This window comes from Moschus berezovskii, chromosome 6 (genome assembly GCF_049115385.1).
Source record: "Moschus berezovskii isolate FMDL1 chromosome 6, NW_MosBer_1.0, whole genome shotgun sequence".
Classification (NCBI taxonomy): Eukaryota; Metazoa; Chordata; class Mammalia; order Artiodactyla; family Moschidae; genus Moschus; species Moschus berezovskii.
The window spans coordinates 111,307,935-111,329,314 of NC_142465.1; the positions used below are offsets into that span (position 1 = coordinate 111,307,935).

The 21,380-nt window shown below is 42.6% G+C and overlaps 1 long non-coding RNA gene across 1 annotated transcript in view; it reads left to right on the forward strand.

The window, feature by feature from the left end:
- LOC129536892 (uncharacterized) overlaps window positions 1-21,380 on the forward strand; it is a 31,292-nt gene that overhangs the window by 4,558 nt on the left and 5,354 nt on the right. The window contains exons 2-5 of the long non-coding RNA XR_008681885.2: window positions 1,530-1,626; window positions 1,821-2,250; window positions 5,697-5,784; window positions 6,394-6,656. This is a non-coding gene — a long non-coding RNA (uncharacterized LOC129536892). The remainder of the gene's footprint in view (window positions 1-1,529; window positions 1,627-1,820; window positions 2,251-5,696; window positions 5,785-6,393; window positions 6,657-21,380) is intronic.

Below are 21,380 nucleotides of genomic sequence, written 5' to 3' on the forward strand. Positions count from 1 at the left end.
AGCAAAGGCAATCGCCTGAAAATAGCCACTCTTATGGAATCAGCTGTTCTGAAGTCACTGTCAGTTGACTGGAAGCTGTCATTTCCCTGGTCTGTCCTTACAGCTCCTCCACCCAGGGCATCGTTCTGTGCAGAGGTTGCCGGTGTGATAACTTCTCCTGTGTAACTGGGTTACATGCCAGCCTTTTGGTTTTCTAATCAAAGGTTTATTTCCTTATTTATTTCTTACTTGGTGGCCGCACCATATGGCATGCAGGATCTTAGTTCCCTGACCAAGGATCGAACCAAGGATCCTGCAGTGGAAGTTTGGAGTCCTAACCACTGGACTGAAAAGGCAGTCCCATTCCTTGATTTGTTTTTAAAATGTACAATTTAGTGGTTTTCAGTATATTCACAAAGTTATACAATCGTCTCTACCATCTAACTCCCAAATCTTCTCATCCCTCTGAACAGAAACCTGTGTCCATAACCCATCACTCTCAGATCCCCACCAACCACTAGTCCACTCTGTATTATAAATTGGCCCATCCTGGATGCCTAAAATTAATGGAATTGTACATGACCTTTTGTGTCTGGATTCTTTCACTGAGCATAATGGCTTCAGGGTTCATCTACGTCATAGCCTGGGTCAGTACTCCTGAGTTCTTACTTCCTGACACCAGCCAATTCTTTGCCACCAGCCAATTGTTTGCCACCAGCTGGTTGCCTAGCAATTTTATTCAGTTATCGCACTAACTCCTGGAGTTAGCTCAGACACCACAGATGAAGTTCTCAGTCCCACAAGACTGCCCCCACATGAGAAACCGGCTGCACATGGGGTGCCCAGCTTACCCACATTTTTGCCCAGGCAGCTACAAATTCAGAGGTTCCTGTGATCCCCTCCCCCACTTAAGTTTGATACCTCACTGGGCTGACTCCAGCTCACAAATCAGGAGAGTGCTTGACTTACTAGTTTGTTGTAGAGATCACAGCTCTGCACAGACATGGAAGAGGGACAGGCAGTGAAGTGTGGTGAGGCCTCTCAGGCCACACCCTCTGCCAGCACTTTGATGTGTCCATCAACCCAGAAGCTCTCTGATCCCCGTTATTTAGAGGGTTTGGAGGAGTTGATGATGCGATTGATTCAATCATTAGCCGTTGGTCACTGAACTCAATCTCCTGCCCCTCTTCCCTCCCTGATGTTGGGCGTGGACCTGAAAGCTCCAACCTGTCACCATAGGTTGGTCTTTCTTGCTGCCAGCTCCCAACCTGAAGCCATCTAAGAGCCGCCGAGAGTCAGCTTATTAGCATAGACTCAGATGTGGTTGAAAGGGGATGGTTATCAATAACAGAAGATTCTCCTATCACTTGGGAAATCCCAAGGACTTTAGGAGCTCCGTGCCAGGAACCAGGGACAGAGACTAGACATATATTTACTATTGTCCCATAACACATTCTTCCTTGTTATGGCTGAAGAGTATTCTCTTTGTTTATCCATTGCTCAGTTGAGGGACATTTGGTTTATTCCTACCTTTTGGCTATTGCAAATAGGGACAGCGGAGCCTCGTGGGCTGCCATCTATGGGGTCACACAGAGTCGGACATGACTGAAGCAACTTAGCAGCAGCAGCAGAACAGAACATTTATATGTAAGTTTTATGTTTTTTATTTTCTCTTGGGTAAATACCTAGGAATAGAATGGTAACTCCCATGTTTAACTTTTCCAGGAACTGCCAAGCAGTTTCCCAAACACTTGTATTTTTTTTTTAATAATAACTCTCTATATACGTTATTTTGGGCTTTTCCTAGTGGCTTAGCAGTAAAGAATCTGTCTGCAATGCAGGAGATGCGGGTTCCATCCAGGGTCGGGAAGATCTTCTGGAGAAGGAAATAACAACCCACTGCAGTTTTCTTGTCTGGGAAATCCCATGGACAGAGGAGCCAATGGGCTACGAGCCACAAGAGTCTGACGCGACTGAAGCGACTGAGCACACACTCTTCAGGCTTTATCTCCCCATGAACCTTATAAACGTTTTGAAAGAAGGACCAGTGTTTTCCACTCTCCCGAAGCCACCGCAGTGTTCGCGCCTCGGTATTTGTGTGTGACCGTTTTACTAGGACGGTGTGCCCTCTGCCTTGGTGGTTGTGTGCTCGCTCGGTTGTGTCCGACTCTTTGCGACCCCCGGGACTGCAGCGCGCCAGGCTCGCCTGTCCTTCAGCATCTCCCGGAGCTTGCTCAGATTCAGGAACAACACCAGTCTTACTATCAGCAGGTTGGTGGACATATACACGGCTTCTTTGCTTCCTTGCTCTCCATGCTGGAGGAATGCAGGCAACGGTTGGTGTGTGTGTGTGTTATAGAAACAATCAGAGTGTGGTGATGGTATTTGGGTGGTGGCTAAGAGGGAGTGGGCTTCCTTTGTAGCTCAGTCAGTAAAGAATCTGCCTGCAGTGCAGGAGACCCGGGTTTGATCCTGGGTTGGGAAGATCCCCTGGAAAAGTAAATGGCAGCCCACTCCAGTATCCTCGCCTGGAAAGTCCCATGGACAGAGAAGCCTGGTGGGCTGCAGTGCATGGGGTCGCAAAGAATCAGGCACGACTGAGAGACTAACACTTACTTACTTTAGAGGGAGTGGGGTTAGAAGGAGTGGCTTCTTCATTTCACGGGCTTGTTCAGAGCCCGGAGAATGTTGATCAGTTCTCACTCAAAGCGATGTGTCCACTCATGTGAAATATGTGTACTTTGAGGGGATCTATTTATGTTCCATCGGGAGTCATCCTTTCCTGTCAGGAATCTCACCTGCTGCTTTGTCTGTTTGGTCAGATTCCTGGCACATTTTTGTTTCCTGTTGTTTAGTAAAAGTGCTTTTTCTGGGATGGACCAAACCTGGCGATTTTTTTTTTTTTGGAAGATTTTTTTTTTTCTTTTGATTCAATATATTGAGAAAGAAATGGGAAGGTCAGATCCATTCTAGGAGTGCTTTGGGTTGTGTGTTAAATAGCCATTCATTTTGAAACACAAGGACAGGATTATAATAAAAGGACATGGAACAGTAAAAACAAAAACAGAAACCCAGCAACAAAACGAACAGCAAAAACCAAAGTGATGTGTACAGTCTCTACTGTGCTCACGTTTGGCAGTGTCTTCCCTGTGCCATCAGCTCATCTCAGCCCTCCATTCACGCAGTCTCAGAGCCATGTGACAAAAAAACCAACTTCAACTTCCTCATGAGAAAGCAGAGGAGCAGTTTCTTGGCTGTAGGTCTCAGAGTTACCATCTTTAGTGAAGCTGGGTCCACCGTCGTCGGACGGATTGCTCATGTCCACTGTCCCCCTGAGTCTGTGGGCTCTGTTTTCTTCTGTCTTGACTTTATTCTCAGAAAGATTCTTTCCGTGGCAGCACGTCACCCCCCCCCCCCCAGAAGCTCCCTCTGCTGCTCACTGTGTCTTTGACATAAATCCTGGGAAGCGAGGCAGCGACCAGGAGCTCGGCTGGTCAGAGGAGCCCATGGAACTCACAGTCCTCGTCCCACCACCCACCCGAGAGGGGAACGGGAGTGAATGAATGAAAGGAAGAGGGAGCAGGAAAGAAACGAGCAGAACCAGCAGGCCTTTACTTGGCAACCAAGCCACCATCTCGGAAACCACCCTCTCAAGAGAAATGTGGCTCCTTATTGACCTTCTCACTGTGTTAGAGACAGGAGGCTCTGTGTGCCAGGCCCGTGCTGGGCTTTGGCAGGGGCGGGCAGGACACTGGAGCTCGAGGGAGAAGGACAGCTGGTTGCTGGTGAGGCTGGAGCAAGGCCTGGAGCAACTCCTTTGTTGCTGGGAACCCAAGCCTCTTGGGAGCAGTCACACGAGGATGGCCTTGGCTGGGGATGCACGGAAACCGGCCAAGTTCACAGTCGGCCTCCCTCAGCCTGGACAACCTTTGAGAGAGGCGTGTCTCTCTTGAATTTGCAGAAATGAGCTGCAGCAGAGGGGAGAACCAACATTTCTCATGGCTGCAACGTGCAGACTGTGTCAAAACGTGTTGCTGCATCTATGTTGCTCCAACCTTGAGAAAGCAAGGCTCAGCTCAGCCATGAACAGAAGATGTAATTTTGAGGTTGAGAACTTAAGGAGTTCCAGAATGGCTCCTCCAGATAAATTTATCTTTGCTAGTCATTGTTTACTCCACTGCATTTTTTACTTTTTTCATTTGAGTGGAAATACACATTTTCCTGGTCATTAAAAAAATAAGATGTACAAGGTTTAAAATTCAAGCAGTACAGAAGGGTAAGCAATGCTAAGCAATGATATGGACACAGAGAGTCTCCATTATACAAACATGTACAGTCTTGCTCATTCATCTATATATTTGGTGTTTAGTTTAATAGCTAAGTCACGTCTGGCTATTTAGTTTAATAGCCCACCAGGCTCCTCTGTCCATGGGATTTCCCAGGCAAAAATACTGGAGTGGGTTGCCATTTCCTTCTCCCAGGGATCTTCCCGAACCAGGGATCAAACCCATGTCTCCTGTGTTATAGGTAGATTCTTTACTGCTGAGCCACTGAACGCTATTCCAATGAAAATGCCTTCAGAACTTTTTACAGCTAGACAAGGTGATACCAAAGTAAATGCTGAAAGGTAAAAGTGCAAAAATTGTGATAAAATTCTGAAAAACAATAATAGGATAAAATTAGCCCTAGAAGATTGAAATATATTATAAAATTACCATTATTAAAAGTTTGCCAGTGACACAGGTATAGACAGATTAGTGGTATAAACTAGCTATTCAGAAATAGATCCAAACATACATGTGGGCTGTATATGTGTAAGATAAAGGTAGATATTTATATCTAAAGATAGAATTTCAGGATTTGGGGGGTGGGGAGATTACTAGTAGATGGAGTTGAAACATTTAGCATACTATCTAGAAAAGCAAAACAAAACTGGATCCCTACCTCATTCCTCGTATATCAAAACAAATTCTAGATGTATCAAATGTGTTAGTGTTAAATTGCTTCAGTCGTGTCCGACTCTTAGCAACGCTATGGACCTGCCAGGTTCCTCTATCCATGGGATTCTCCAGGCAAGAATACTGGAGTGGGTTGCCATTTCCTCCTTCAAATACTTAGATGCTAAAGTATCAAATACTTAGATGTTAAGAATAAAACCGTAAAAGTAAAACATTGGGAGAATTTAAGAAAATAATCTTGGGTGATATCATGGGCTGAACTGTATTTCCTCAGTATTCTTATCTTGAAGTCCTAACCCCCAGGATCTCAGAATGTGACTGTTTGGGGAGATAGGGAAGGTAATTAAATTTAAAATAAGGTCGAGGCAGTGGGCTCTAATCCGATATGTTGCTGCTGCTCCTACTCAGTTGCTTAGTAATGTCGGACTGTGTGCGACCCTGTGGACTGTAGCCCACCATGCTCCTCTGTCCGTGGGGAGTCCCCAGGCAAGAGTACTGGAGTAGGTTGCCATGCCCTCCTCCAGGGGATCTTCCCAACCCAGGGATCTAACCCTGGTCTCCTGCATTGCAGGTAGAGTCTTTACCACTGAGCCACCAGGGAAGCCCAATCTGATGTAACTGGTGTCCATATAAGAAGAGATTAGGACATAGACACTCACAGAGACAAGACACGGGAAGAAGGCAGCTAGCTGTTTACAGCCAAGGAGAGAGGCCTTAGAAGAAACCAACCCTGATAATACCTTGTTCTTTGACCTCCAGCCTCCAGAACTGCGAGGAGATAAATTTCTGTTGTTTAAGCCACCTTGTCCACGGTACTTTGTTACGGCAGCCTTGCAAGCTCATACAGGTGACTAAAATATTCTAAGTAGTGTATGATATTCAGAAGCTGTAGAAGAAATGCTTGATAAATTTGACTACTTAACAATTTAAATTTTCTGCACACAGAAATAAAAAACCAATGACAACAATGAAACCTATGACAACAATGAAAAGCCTCCCCAAATTAAAAAGACAATACACCAGAAAAAATATATGACACCCCAAGGGCTAGTTTCTTTTATTAAAAAAAAGAGCCCTTGATTGCCACATCTTCCTTCCTTTCTTTCGTTTTCTTCTTTCCTTCCTTCCTGATGGTTTCCCGTTGAATCCTAATTTCAGTTGTAAGCACCCCATACAACCTGACACGGTGTGGGACTCCTAGTTTAGAACCTGTAGTCTAGACACCCACCACAGGGTGGTGGACCTTCAGCAGATCCGTGACCTACATCCTTTTAAGTTCTCGTGCCATTGAGAGATGGAGAATTGGGGTTTCTTCCCAGACACCCAGAATCATACATACATGAGTGCACACCCACACACACACCACGAATATTAACTCTCCAATACAGTGCTCTTTGGCGCAGCCTTATACTGAAGAAACTATTTCCTTATAAGCACTGTGATGCTTACTGACCAGGGTGGGAGCAGACCTCAAGTCGCGGAGCAGAGCCGAGTCAGCCACTTCCTTTGCTCTCACCTACGAGAGGCCCACCTGCCTGGGAAGCAGCCTTCGTGGAGCTGTGGTTGATGGATGGCTGCAGAAAGAGCCAGAAGAGACTCTAAAAAACCCCCTTCTCTGTGCTTTCGGCCAAATCACACTCCCAAGCAGAAGTCTCCAGAAGGGAAAGAGGAAACAGGAGAATTTGTGATCCCCAGGAACCCCCTCCCCTGAGCAAACAGGTGAGGGGAGGGGCAGTGTGCTTTCTGTGGGGGGCAGGGAGGATGAGTGGGTAAAAATGCACACTTCACACTGTGAACTATGGTTAATCTCAGGCAGGGAAACTTGGAATGATTTTTATTTTCTTTTTAATTTTCTGTATTTTCTAGGGTAAAATTGGATAGCTTTTCTAAACACGAGAAAGAACAATAAATGTTATAAAAATCATTTTGTATGTGAATCTTACCTTAACTAGACCATATAAACTCGTAAAGTCTTGAGTGTTTCCTAGACTGAAGTCACTTGGGCAGAAGATGCTTTGCTTGGGGTCAGAATGACCCATGGGCCGTCTGGGCAGCAGGATCGGGGGACTGGGTGTGTGTCATCTGCATCTGATCTCAGAGGCATGTCATTGTCCCCAGTGTGCCTCACGGTGCAGTGTTCCAGGGCTCCGTTACTTGGTGTTGTTTTTTGTTTTATTTACTTTTGTCTGTGCTGGGTCTTCATTGCTATGCGCGGACTTTCTCTAGTTGTGACAAGCGGAAGTGGGGGCTACTCTTTGTTGGGATGCACGGGCTTCTGATTGCAGTGGCTGCTCTTGTTGCTGAGTGTGGGCTCAGTAGTTGTGGCTGGAGGGTGTTAGAGCACGGCCTTAGTAGCACCATGTGGACTCAGCAATTGTGGTGCACAGGGTTAGTTTCCCTGCAACATGTGGAATCTTCCTGGACCAAGGATCAAACCTGTGTCCCCTGCATTGACAGGTGGATTCATTACCAGTGAGCTACCAGGGAAGTCTGGTGCTGTTTTAAACTTTGGGTGGTACTTCCTGGTCCATTAGAAGGTTGCCACTCACAGGTTTAACATTGGTTGGTGTGAATATCATCCATCAACCTGAATGCTATTTTATGCAAGATGTCTTCTCTGATTTCCTCACCGAGAAGTAATCGTTCCTTCCTCTTAAGTTTCATCACATGTGATTCCTACCACCACAGCATCTATCACCTTCTAAATTTGTGTCAAGTCGTGTACACACACATCTTATCTCCTCTCCCAAATGATGGTTTCCTGAATCAGGATCCATCCTTCTCTTTATAAGGACATCACCCTATGAGGTAGGTGTGTAATCCCCACTTTACAAGTGACAAACATGAGGACCCAGAAGGTTAACAACATCTATTACAGTAGATTAGTATCTGGTATCTAGTATAGTAGGTCTTTGGGCTTCCCAGGTGGCACAGTGGTAAAGAATCCATCTACTGATGCAGGAAATACAAGAGACACGAGTTTGATCCCTGGGTCAGGAAGAGCCCCTGGAAAAGGGCATGGCAACCCACTCCCACATTCTTGCCTGGAGAATCCCATGACAGGGGAGCCTGGTGGGCTGTGGTCCATGGGATTGCAAGAGTTAGACACAACTGGCATACACAGCACGCACATAGTAGGTTCTCTGATGAGTGATGGAGGCTGGATTCACATAGGTTGTCTGACCTGAGTCTGTGCCCTTCCTTCCTGGGCCTCAGCATCCCCCAACCATGCTCCCTGCACACCACAGGCAGCAACAGTGCAGTAGATACTCATCAAATAAGTTCATTAATCCGTGATACAACAAGAAGGCTGGGCAGCTGGTGGGAGACCTTCCCAATTTCCCACACCTCCTCTGATGGACAGCATTAGGACAATTTAGACAGTAAAGGATTTCAGAGTAAGGTCAGGGGATACTAAAGGGCTAGATCGGCCTCTAGACCACCATCAGACCAAGTCTGACCAATGCGGACATGAGTTGCATTAACCTAGGACACTGCTTCACAATCACAGGGAAACCTAGCTAAGCCAGCAACTTCCTAAATTGGAGAGGTTACACATCTCAGAGAACAAAATTATGTCGCTCTTTGAACCTTGGTGTTGACAGTGTGTTGGGGGTGGGGGAAGGGTGTATATATTGTACAATGTTATATACACATACTGGAGTAGAAAATATTCTTGCCTTGAGAGTCTCATGGACAGAGGAGCCTGGAAGGCTACAGTCCATGGGATTGCAAAGAGTCAGACACGACTGAGCACACACTATACACACACATGCGCGCACACACACACACATATAGTGAGGTTTAATGAGAGCATGTGAAGGGCCCAGCAGAGTGTGGTACACAGAGGAACTGCACACCCATGAGCCCTGCCCTCCGCTCCACCCTCATTTCCCAGCTAAGCCGCAGGAAGGCACACAGCCAGGGGAGAGATGAGTGCCGGTGATAAAACAGATGTGGACAGCTGGGGATACGAGAGATGCTGGTCCAGCTCCACAGGAATCAGTGGATGTGAATCAGAGGTGGTGAGGTCCACTGCCAAGACCCCAGAGAGCAGCTTTTATTCTTGTCAGAAAGGTCTGTCAGGAGAGGGGTGACGGAGAGGTCTGCTGGAGGAAAGTGGAGGCAGTTTTCTCCCAGCAGAGGGTGAAATCGGTTCCTGGGATGTCTTCCCTGTAGCAGGTGACTGGTTTGTTAGCCAGGACAGGATTAGGTCAGGGGTGTTTAGCATCTACGCCTCTCACTGGGTCCTCGGCACCTTAGTGAACCACCAGCAGCTAACACCTCAGCAGCTGGAACCTTCTCTAACCCACCACGAGGTTGTGAGCCATGTTCAAAGTTCAAAATCTAGGGAAACTGTCAGGCTGTCGTGATTTTAGAGAGTAGTCATGAAGGAAAAATGAAGAGAAACCCACTTAGGAGCGGAGATTTGGGAAGGGCCATTGTGCAATTGGCAGCTTTCCAGAGTGTTGACGGGCTAGAGCCTGGCCCAGGTGGCCTGAGTACAGGCCAGCGAGGTCTAGGGTGTGATGGGGAAATCTGTATGTTCCTTGTCGATTAAGGAAGTAGAATCAATGGACGGCTACAGGGGAACTTACCCAGTAGCCCGGAATCAGAGCAGTCACTCAACAGATGTCTTTTTGAATTGAATAGTGTTTCACTGGTTTGGAGTTTCTGTCTGAGGGATCCATTGGTGCTCTTTGTGGAAAGTGTGGGGGTTTTTCCCAGAGTGTACATGCACCAGTATGCTCACCTTGATTTAACTGTATAGGGGTTTAAAAGGCCTATTTAACACATGTCAAGCCCTAGGAAGAAAAAGTAAGATGATGAGAGTTTGTTAGATCTTGACAAAGGAAAACAAAAAACATTATCCACAACTGAACAAACATTATCCATCTGGCTCCCTCTGAGGCTGACCCTTTCCATTCCCCAAAACAGGCACCAACCAAATCCAATGGACACACGTCTTGGCAATTGTACAGCTATATTGGTGCATATGGCTGAGTATCTCTTCTGCACATGGAAGGCTTCCAGTAAATGATTGTTGGATTGAATTTCACTGCTTTGGTAGTCCTGGCCTTGGCATCTGATGGCTTTCTTTCAGAAGTCAGTTTACTTTTTCTTGCCAAAATATGACCATGACCATTTTTCCTCCTTAAAATAATCCAGTAGGAGTTGTCGAGTAATTTTGAAGAAATTCAGGGAAGTCCATTCTTACCTGCATTGTCCAGTATCACTAGCCACACATTTAAGGTTGCTGGATAAAAAACAGGACACCAGTTACATTTGAATTTCAGATAATTAGAGACTAAATTTGTAGTGTATATGTGCCCCATGCAATATTTGGATTATACTTGGGTTATACTACAAAATTATCGGTTGCCTACTTGAAATTAATAATCAACTCTTCATCCTATATTTTGATTTGCTTTTTCATTCCAATGCCAAAAAAAGGTAATGCCAAAGAATGCTCAAACTACTGCACAATTGCCCTCATCTCACACGCTAGCAAAGCAATGCTCAAAATTCTCCAAGCCAGGCTTTAGCAATACCTGAACTGTGAATTTCCAGATGTTCAAGCTGGTTTTAGAAAAGGCAGAGGAACCAGAGATCAAATTGCCAACATCCATTGGATCTTCAACAAAGTGAGAGAGTTCCAGAAAAACATCTGTTTCTGCTTTATTGACTATGCCAAAGTCTTTGACTGTGTGGATCACAACAAACTGTGGAAAATTCTTAAAGAGATGGGAATACCAGACCACCTGACCTGGCTCCTGAGAAATCTTTATGTAGGTCAAGATTGCTGGGAGAAATGTCAATAACCTCAGATATGCAGATGACACCACCCTTATGGCAGAAAGTGAAGAGGAACTGAAAAGCCTCTTGATGAAAGTGAAAGAGGAGAGTGAAAAGGTTGGCTTGGAACTCAACATTCAGAAAACAAAGATCATGGCATCTGGTCCCATCACTTCATGGGAAATAGATGGGGTAACAGTGGAAACAGTGTCAGACTTTATTTTTTTGGGCTCCAAAATCACTGCAGATACTGATTGCAGCCATGAAATTAAAAGACGCTTACTCCTTGGAAGGAAAGTTATGACCAACCTAGATAGTATATTAAAAAGCAGAGACATTACTTTGCCAACAAAGGTCTGTCTAGTCAAGGCTATGGTTTTTCCAGTGGTCATGTATGGATGTGAGAGTTGGACTGTGAAGAAAGCTGATCGCTGAAGAATTGATGCTTTTGAACTGTGGTGATGGAGAAGACTCTTGAGAGTCCCAAGGACTGCACGGAGATCGAACCAGTCCATTCTAAAGGAGATCAATCCTGGGTGTTCATTGGAAGGACTGATGCTAAAGCTGAAACTCCAATACTTTGTCCACCTCATGTGACGAGTTGACTCACTGGAAAAGACTCTGATGCTGGGAGGGATTGGGAGTGGGAGGAGAAGGGGACGACAGAGAATGAGATGGCTGGATGGCATCACCGACTTGATGGACATGAGTTTGAGTGAACTCCGGGATTTGGTGATGGACAGGGAGGCCTGGTGTGCTGTGATTCATGGGGTTGCAAAGAGTCGGACACAACTGAGCGACTGAACTGAACTGAACTGTGGTCAAGAAGCAACAGTGAGAACTGGACATGGAACAGCAGACTGGTTCCAAATAGGGAAAAGAGTACATCAAGGCTCTATATTGTCCACCCTGCTTATTTAACTTACATGCAGAATACGTCATGAGAAATGCTGGACTGGATGAAGCACAAGCTAGAATCAAGATTGCTGGGAGAAATATCAATAACCTCAGATATGCAGATGACACCACCCTTATGGCAGAAAGCGAAGAAGAACTAAAGAACCTCCTGATGAAAGAGAAAGAGGTTAGTGGAAAATGTTGGCTTAAAACTCAACATTCAGAAAACTAAGATCATGGCATCTGGTTCCATCACTTCATGACAAATAGATAAGAAACAATGGAAACAGTGAGAGACTATTTTGGGAGGCTCCAAAATCACTGGAGATGGTGACTGCAGTCATGAAATTAAAAGACGCTTGCTCCTTGGAAGAAAAGTTATGAGCAACCTAGACAGCATATTCAGAGAAGGCAATGGCAAGCCACTCCAGTACTCTTGCCTAGAAAATCCCATGGATGGAGGAGCCTGGTAGGCTGCAGTCCGTGGGGTCGCTAAGGGTCGGACACTACTGAACGACTTCACTTTCACTTTTAAGTTTCACACATTGGAGAAGGAGATGGCAACCCACTTCAGTGTTCTTGCCTGGAGAATCCCAGGGACGGGGGAGCCTGGTGGGCTTCCATCTATGGGGTCACACAGAGTCGGACACGACTGAAGTGAGTTAGCAGCAGCAGCAGCAGCAGACAGCATATTAAAAAGCAGAGACATTACTTTGCCAACAAAGGTCCGTCTAGTCAAAGCTATGGTTTTTCCAGTAGTCATGTATGGATGTGAGAGTTGGACTATTAAGAAAGCTGAGTATAGAAGAATTGATGCTTTGGCATTGAACTGTGGTGTTGAAGAAGACTCTTGAGAGTCCCTTGCAGAGCAAGGAGATCCAACCAGTCCATCCTAAAGGAAATCAGTCCTGAATATTCATTGGAAGGACTGATGCTGAAGCTTAATCTCCAATTCTTTGGCCACCTGATGTGAAGAACTGACTCATTGGAAAAGACCCTGATGATGGGAAAGATTGAAGGCAGGAGGAGAAGGGGATGCAGAGGACAAGAGGGTTGGATGGCATCACCGACTCAATGGACATGAGTTTGAGTAAACTCCGGGAAATGGTGATAGACAGGGAAGCCTGGCATGCTGCAGTCCATGGGATCACAAAGAGTCGGACATGACTGAGAGACTGAACTTGAGTCTGGTAACCCTACACACGTGGCTAGCTAAACTTAAATTAATTGAAGTGCATAAAAATTTTTAAATTTATTTTCTCAGCCTTGCTCACTATATTTCAAGAACTCAGTAGCCATCTTGAACAGCACAGATATAAGACATTTCTGTCATTGCAGAAGGTTTTATTGGACCGTAATCTGCCAAGCTAAAGATCACAGGAAAGGTTTCTTTTCACACACTTAAAAAAAGTTGTATTTGGAGCTTAGAGGACCCCTTGTAACATAGCCAAGAAGCCTCAGTCTCCATTTGTTACTTTTACTGAACATGCAGGGTGTTTATTTATTCCCAACAAGTGGGTCTCTATGACAGAAGCAGTTCCTGCACACTGACTTTTGTGGAGGCAGGCATCCTGCTTTTCTCCTGGGACTACCAGGAACTAAGTCAGCTCTCAGATCAGAGCAGATCAAAATTTAAAGTGTCCTAAATGAAAAATGAATGTGTTGTTATTTAACTTATCAGTCTCTTCACTCACAGATTTTTCTTAAATTGATAATCAGATGACATCATCACCTAGATTATCTGTTTATAACCCAAGTCTGAGATGAGCTTGGAAAATACAGCAGAAGTCTTCCCTCCCTTAATTAGCCTTCTGGGAGAAAACCTGTTTTGCATCGCTGCCTGCAGGGCTGGGAGTCTTACAAGGAGCAGGAGTCAATTAAACTTCAGAAGAGACACTTGACAAAAGTTGATTTTTTACATATGACTCGGTGGATCTCAAGTAGAAACTGGCTAACATGCCCAATGTGACCAACTTAAAAGTGAGAAGACTATATCAACATAAAGGTCAGGAATCTAAAGGATTTTACATAGTCAACGGTGTACACCAAAATATTATAAAAAACAAAATTAAAGACAAATGACTTAAGTTAAATATTGCTACATGTGTGACAGAGTTGATGCCATCTATATACGAGAAATTCTCATAGATCAATAAGCAGAAGACAAATACCTCAGTAGAAAAATGACCAAATGATTGGAAAGTCACAAAATAAATACAAAAGTCTAATAAGCCTTTGGTGTCTAGGATAGTGACACACAGTGGACACTCAGTAAATACCCACTGGATGAATGAATGTCCACGAAAAACACAGGAAAAATAAAAAACTGCAAATTAAAATAACAGTTAAATATCATTGGTTGTTGCTTGTTGGGTCAGTCTTTTAATGTAGCCTCCAGGGCTTAGTGGTTGGTACCTAGACATGTGCATGCATGCTCAGTCACACAGTTGTGTCCGATTCTGTAACACCATGGACTGTAGCCCACCAGGCTCCTCTGTCCATGGGATTCTCCATGCAAGAAATACTGGAGTGGGTTGCCATTTCCTCCTCTAGGGGATCTTCCTGACCCAGGCATTGAACCCACATCTCCTGGGTCTCCTGCCTTGGTGAGTGTGTTCTTTCCCACTAGCGCCACCTGGGAAGCAATACATAGACATGGGATGCATCCACATCAAGCCCTTTCTCACACCGAATTGTCCTAGTTGGAGAAGGAAAAGGAGGTCTATCTTTGTCTTTGGTATGCTGGCTTCAGGGTGAGCTCTCGAGCCAACAGTGGCTGTAACCCCCACTTGAATGTGGCCAAAATACAGAAGTAGAAATGAGATGGAAAGACAGAGGGAGAGAGAAAGAGAAAGTGCTCTGGTGAGTCTTGAGTCGATATATGCAGTCAGCTTTAAGGCTAGTGTACTTTCTTCCTTTCTGTGGTTTTGTGAACCAGTTAATTCTACTTTTTTTTTGCTAAATTTAGCATGAGTTTGGACTTCCACTTCCTATCAAGATGGCAGTCAAAGGGATCAAAATTACCCTCCCACCAGAAGCAACAAAAAAATCTAGAGAAAGTATTTTTTTAAGTAGCCATTTTCAAGATATTGGGTATCAACACAATACTATATACAAAATGGAAAACCAACAAGGACCTGTTGTTTAACACATGGAGCTCTGCTCAATGTTATGTGGCAGACTGGATGGGAGTCAGGTTTAAGGGAGAATGAGTACATGTATATGTATGGCTGAGTCCCTTCACTGTTCACCTGAAACTACCACAACATTGTTAATTGGCTATACCCCAATATGAAATAGAAAGTTTAAAGTTTGAAAAAAAAAAGATATTGGACATCAGACCTGATGAAAGGGGAAAAGAATGAGGTAAGCCCTGTGCACGCCCAGCCTACTGCCTTGAGAGATTTTCCAGATGGTGACACGGAAAGGTGGAATCTGGGTAGAGCCTGGAAGATTCTCTGAGTTGAGAAGCTGAGCCAGAGTCCAGGGAGACCAAGACAGCCAGAGTTTGCAGGGCAGAATATCAGAGAGGAGAGCACTACACACACACACAGAAAAATGACAACAACCAAAGCCTAGAGATCTGCAGAGGGTCCCCCTCAGCTGTTCAGCAAAATTGTCACCAACACACGAATGCGAAGGAACTGTTCAAGACTAGGGAAAGAACCACCTGAAGGTATTGCAGGAACAAGAACTCACCCAGGGCCTGCAGAGTGCCTGTTGCCGCCAGCCATGCTGGAAATCTTGTAACTCACAGATCATTAAGCAAAGTACTCAGAAGGATTTTGCCTCAGTTGTAGGGCAAAGTTGGCTCTCGATTAAATGCAGGTCATGTCCTGCCTAACAGATTTTTAAAAATAAGACGAAAGGATCAAATTGTTTCCAAGTAACTGTGCTCCAGAACATACTCAAAAATTGAAACTACAAAAATATCTAGTACTCAACAAGGTAAGTTCATGATGAATGGCATTAATGAAAAATTACTGGGCATACACACAGATAAGTGGGGAATATGACCCGTAATAAGAAAAGTAAATAATCAAACTGACCCAGAACTGATGCAGATGTTAAAATTAGCAGGCAAGGATGTTAAAATAGTTATTATAACTCTGTTCCATAGGTTCAAAAGACTAGAGGAAAGGATGAATATGTTAAGTAGAAACATGGATGATATTTTTAAAAGACCCAAATTCAACTTACAGAAGTACAAACAATAGTGTCTGAGATAATGGGTATACTGGGTGGGATTAATGGCAGATTCTTCATAATGTTTTCAAAGTTTGTCCATGTTGTAGCATGTATTAGTACTTCATTAATTTTTATGCCCGAATAATATTCCATTGTATGGATATACCACAATTTATCGATTCATTAGTTGATGGACATGTTTCTACCTCTTGGCTATTATGAACAACACTGCTATGAGAACTCATGTACAAGTTTTTGTGTAGGCATGTTTTATTTCTCTTGGGGATATACCTTGGAGTGGAATTTTCCTAAGCTTCTTTATCCTCTTACCCCCATTTATCAAGTACATAAATAGTCCAATTCCGGCTGGAATTGCTGGAATTACACGGTAACCCTGTATTTAACGTTTTGAGGGAGCAGCTGCACCACTTTACATTCCTAACAGCAGTGAAGTCCAGTGAATCTATTTTTTGCTGTTGCTGCTTGTGCTTTTGGTGTCACATCTAAGAAACCAGTGCCAAGCTACAGCTCATAAAGATTCACTCCTAGGTTTTCTTCTGTTTTCTTTTACGAATGGATCTATGATCCATTCTGAGTTAATCTTTGTGTGCGGTATGAAGTAGGTATTCACTTTCTTTTTTGTTTATTTGCCTGTGGCGAGCTTGTTGTCCCAGCACCATTTGTTGAAAAACCATTCTTCCCCATTAAGTGGTCTTGGCATTCTTGTTGAAAATCAACTGATCACAAATGGGAGGGATTATTTCTAGTCTCTCAGTTCCATTGAGCTGTATGTCTATCTGTCTGTCAGTTCCACCCTATCTTGATTACTGTAGTTTGGTAGTATGTTTTTGAAATCAGAAAATGTTTTAATTTTACACTTGTTTTTCAAGATAGTGTTTGCTATTCCCTTGAAATTCTATACATGTTTTAGGATCAGCTTGTCAGTGTTTGCAAAGAAGCAAGTTGGGATTTAATAAGGACTGTGATAATCTGTAGCTTAATTGGAGAGTATTGCCAGCTTAACAATATTAATTCTTCCAATGAACACAGACATTTTTCTGTTTATTGCTGCTGCTGCTAAGTCACTTCAGTCGTGTCCGACTCTGTGTGACCCCATAGATGGAAGCCCACCAGGCTCCCCCGCCCCTGGGTATTGAGGTCTTCCTTAATTTCTTTTTGCAATATGAGTACAAGTTTTACACTTCTTTTGCTAAATTCTAATTATTTTATACTTTTTGATGCTATTGTAAATGGAGTTGTTTTCTGAATTCAGTTTGTTCATTGCTAGGATAAAGAAATACAATTGATTTTTGTATGTTGTGTATCCCATAAACTTGCTGAATTCGATATTAATTCTTATCATTTTTTAGTAGATTCCTTAGGATTATCTATATCATCTCACTTGCAAATAAGCATAGTTTTACTTCTTTTCTAATCTGTTCTAATTTAATTGCCGTAGCTTGAACCTTCAGTACAATGTTGAACAGAACTGACAAGAGCAGACATTTTTGTCTTGTTCCAGATCTTAGAGGAAAGCATTGTCTCTCACCATTGAGTATAGTGTTCACTGTGGATTCGAATTATGTTTACTTTTAATTAAGCACTTTGGTAAATTCATCCAATATTTTACACATAGTTTTGAAATTTACTAATCTCTCAATTACCTAATGAGAATGAGTAGAGCTAGTTTTATCTTCTGAATGTGACTTACAAACACATGAGCCCTGCTGCAAATTTGTTTCTATTTGGTGCTGGCAGTAACCAAAGAAAAAAGATATTTGACCTTATATTAACATTCCTCAAGGCTGTCTTAAGCCTGATGCTAATTTCATGGAGTTAATAGTTAATTTTTATAATCCCTTTAATGGCCTTGTGGATGATCACAATGCTCTGTGCACAATACGTTCTTAATAAATATTGATATATTGTTGGGAGTTAACTGATCATAGGAGAAGGGATAACATCGAAAAGTAAAACCCAAAGATAATCCAACATTCAAATTTTAGCCACTAATTTTTATCCCAAGATCGCTCTCCAATTTCCCCTCTAAACTTCTATATCCTTTTGTGCCCTTTATCGAATGTATAAGTAGCCTAGAAAACAGACACTCTGAGAAGAGAGGAGAAAGTTCTGATTAATCCACAGACACTCCAGTTTGAATCTGAGTTATGCAATGGGGTTTGTACACAATTCTGTGATCTTAAAACAAATCCTTATCATCAGGAAAATTAATTCCCTATTGGCACTCAACAAATATTTGGCAGTTTAAAAAGTAATATTCTAGATTCAACACACCTGGCTAGTAGACGAATGTAAGATTCTTGGGATGATAGTTTCCTTAGGCCATAGTTTCTAAATCTATTTTTTAAAGTAGGGTGGGGTAGGGTAGGGTGTGGTGTGGTGGGGGATGGGCTTCCCAAGTGGCACTAGTGGTAAAGAACCCGCCTGCCAATGCAGGAGCCACAAGAGATGTGGGTTCAACTCCTGGGTGGGGATCCCATGGAGAATCCCATGGACAGAGGAGCCTGGTGGGCTACAGTCCATAGGGTCACGAAGAGTCGAACACGACTGAAGTGACTTACCATACACACACACGGTGGGGAATAGGACCAGATTATCTCTAAGGGTTTTTCAATTTTCGTCTAAGATCCTATTTTATGATTCTATTTAAGTCATCTTTCTTTCTTGGAAGCTACTACTTTATATGCTCCATTAATTGTAACCAAAAATCACCAGGTAGATAACACTTCTCATTCTTATTTGGGGGTGGTGGAAAGGGGTGCTAAGGAAATCTGCCTGACATTGTCAAGGATCAGGGAATGAAAAAAAATGTTAAGAGTTGAGAGTCCTTAATGATCACCCAAATCAATCTAACATTCATTGTGGGAATTCCCTTCAGTATCATGTACTGCTGTCATCTAGCTTCTGCCGGAATGTTTCCTATAGTCGGTAGTTCACTGGCTCACAGGACAGTTGATCCCAATTTAGGGCAGTTTTAACTATTAGCAAATTCTTGCTTATGTTAAGCTGAAATATGTCTCCTTGTACCGCCTACCAGTCTGGCCTTTGGAGACACCCAGTTCGTTTGCCTGGAGAATGCATGTGCTTAAACAACCTTGTGGGGCTTTTGTTGTTGTTGTTTATGTATTTGGCTGCACCACGTGGCATGCAAGAGAAAAATCCCAAATTCAGTGTTAAGGAAGTCTTGGATCATCATCTGCACATGTAGTTTCCTCTCTCAGGATTTCAGCTTTGGTTCCAGATTGCATATCAGTCAAAGAGAATGAAAGAGCAAACTTGGCACTTGCTATTTGCCCAGAAAAGTTTGTTTTCAGATAGGTGCGTGTGTTTCTCACTAGCAAATACAGGGGGGAAAAAAAATCCATAAGATACACTAAGATCCAATGCCTTGGTCTAGCTAGATATTATAATTTGGACTAAGAAAACGCACTGGTCACTGGCTGGGTGACCAGGGCATCACACTTCCCTTTCTGTGTATTCATTTTCTCATCTGCACCTCTCACCCGTCCTCAGAGGGAGCTCAGGAAAATGAAAATAATAGTATGACTGTGTTAAAAGCTTTGAGTTTGGAAGATTCTAGGAAAATACAGGATGCTATTAGTGTGGATCTGTCCTGAAAAATAACAACTAAAGGCCAATGAACACACTTAAGAATTAAAATTACAGTAAAATAACTGTATGTCATTGCATCACCTTTCAAACACACAGACATGCAAACCCAGCTGGAAAACCATCTCATCCTAAATTAAATGTGAGGATTAGGACTGTATTCAGGTTGAGTCACATGGATTGCCTCTGCAAGTTCGGCGACTACTGTCAATTTTAACTGTGCAGTGGACTCTTGTCAGGATTAGGCAGGTCAGACTTTACTGGAAACAACATTGACTGTTCCTGGTGCCTGTATTTTTACCTGAAAAAAAAAGTTCTTTAAAAAAAAAAAACTCCAGTTAATACTAAATACCGAAAGATTACAGTGTTAGAAGCTGACAAGATATCATAATATCTAAATGAATTTATTGACATTTAAATGGAGCTTGGCCCACATGTCTGTTTGTCACAATTTCCTACTTATTTCCTTCCCCCCTTTTTCCCCATTGTCAACTATTGTTATTCTCAGTAGTCATGGAAAAAGAAATATATTAGTTTGAGTGATGAAAACAACACAGGTTGGCAGGTTCTTTCTGTTCCTTTACTGAACTATTTTCTTTCTTTCTTTTAAGATATAATTGACATACAACATTATATCAGCTTCAGGTGTCCAACATAATGATTTGGTATCTGTATATATTTCAAAATGATCAGGACAGTAAGTCTAGCTAACATCTTTTAAGAGAGCTATTTCTAATCAGACTCATTACAGAGCTTCTAACAGTAAGAATCAAAGGCTCTGACACAAGGTTGTACTGACAATCATAATCTCAGGAAGAAGTTCACTTTGGTTCTCTCCCCAACTCCTCAAGAGAATGTGCTAGTGATAATATCCAGTGAAAATATTATGTATTTTCTATGTGTAATTACAACGCAATAGGACTATCAGATTGCATTAAGTTTGAAGTGTTCTTTTCATGAAGGAAATTGGCATTAGTAGTAGTGGAGAGAGAAACCAGTTTTGGGGAAGGAGGAATGAATTAAGATGCAGGGCAAAGTGGACAAGTGAGGTTAGAGAGGTAAATAAGTTGAAGCTTTATGTCCTATAGGTAGTACTTAAATAATAATAATTTTAAAAGCTGTCTTAAGGGAAGTCTGTTGATGTGCTAGTCCTGAAGAGAGGAAGGAGGTCTCTGTCACAGTGGGGTCAGCTTACATTTTACCGTCTTTCTATTCCCCACCACAGATAGCTTCCCCTATGGGCCTGGGGATAGTGACAGACCCTCCAAAGGCATCTTGTATATGCTTGTATATGGGGTGAAATGTTGGTAATAACTTCAAAGTCCAAAACTGAAGTTCAACCATGTGATGAAAGATTATTCTGACAGTTAAAATAATATTATATATTTAAAAATTAGTGATAATTTTGATGAAAATATGATTAGTGTTAGGTTAAAAATAAAACAACACATACATTTAAAAAAAAGAAAGAAAGTAAGAAATATACCCACAAATGAAAGCACAGATAAAAGAAGGGAATATATCAAAATATTAATGTGGTTATTTCTCTATGGTAGAATTATGAATGGTTTTTACTTTTCCCCCTTTATATCTATTTTGTAAATTTTCTAAAAATAACATGTATACTCCTAGAATAATAAAACAGTGAAGGTTTGTTTTTAAAGAGTGTTAACAGATAAATGGTTTTCTATTCTTTGAAGAGATAAAATAATGTAATTAAAAAAAATATGTCCTTTGCTGTTCCGATGAATAGAATTTATTATAAACCTGGTTTGTTGTGTGTGAGTGTGTATAAATGTGTGTGTGTTGTGGGGGAGATCTTGGATACACAGAGTTAAATTTAACCTTTCAAATTAATTACATTGTTGACATCTGCTATGACCAGGGCCCATTCCCAGGTATTGTACAGGATATAGTTGTTATGAAGCACAC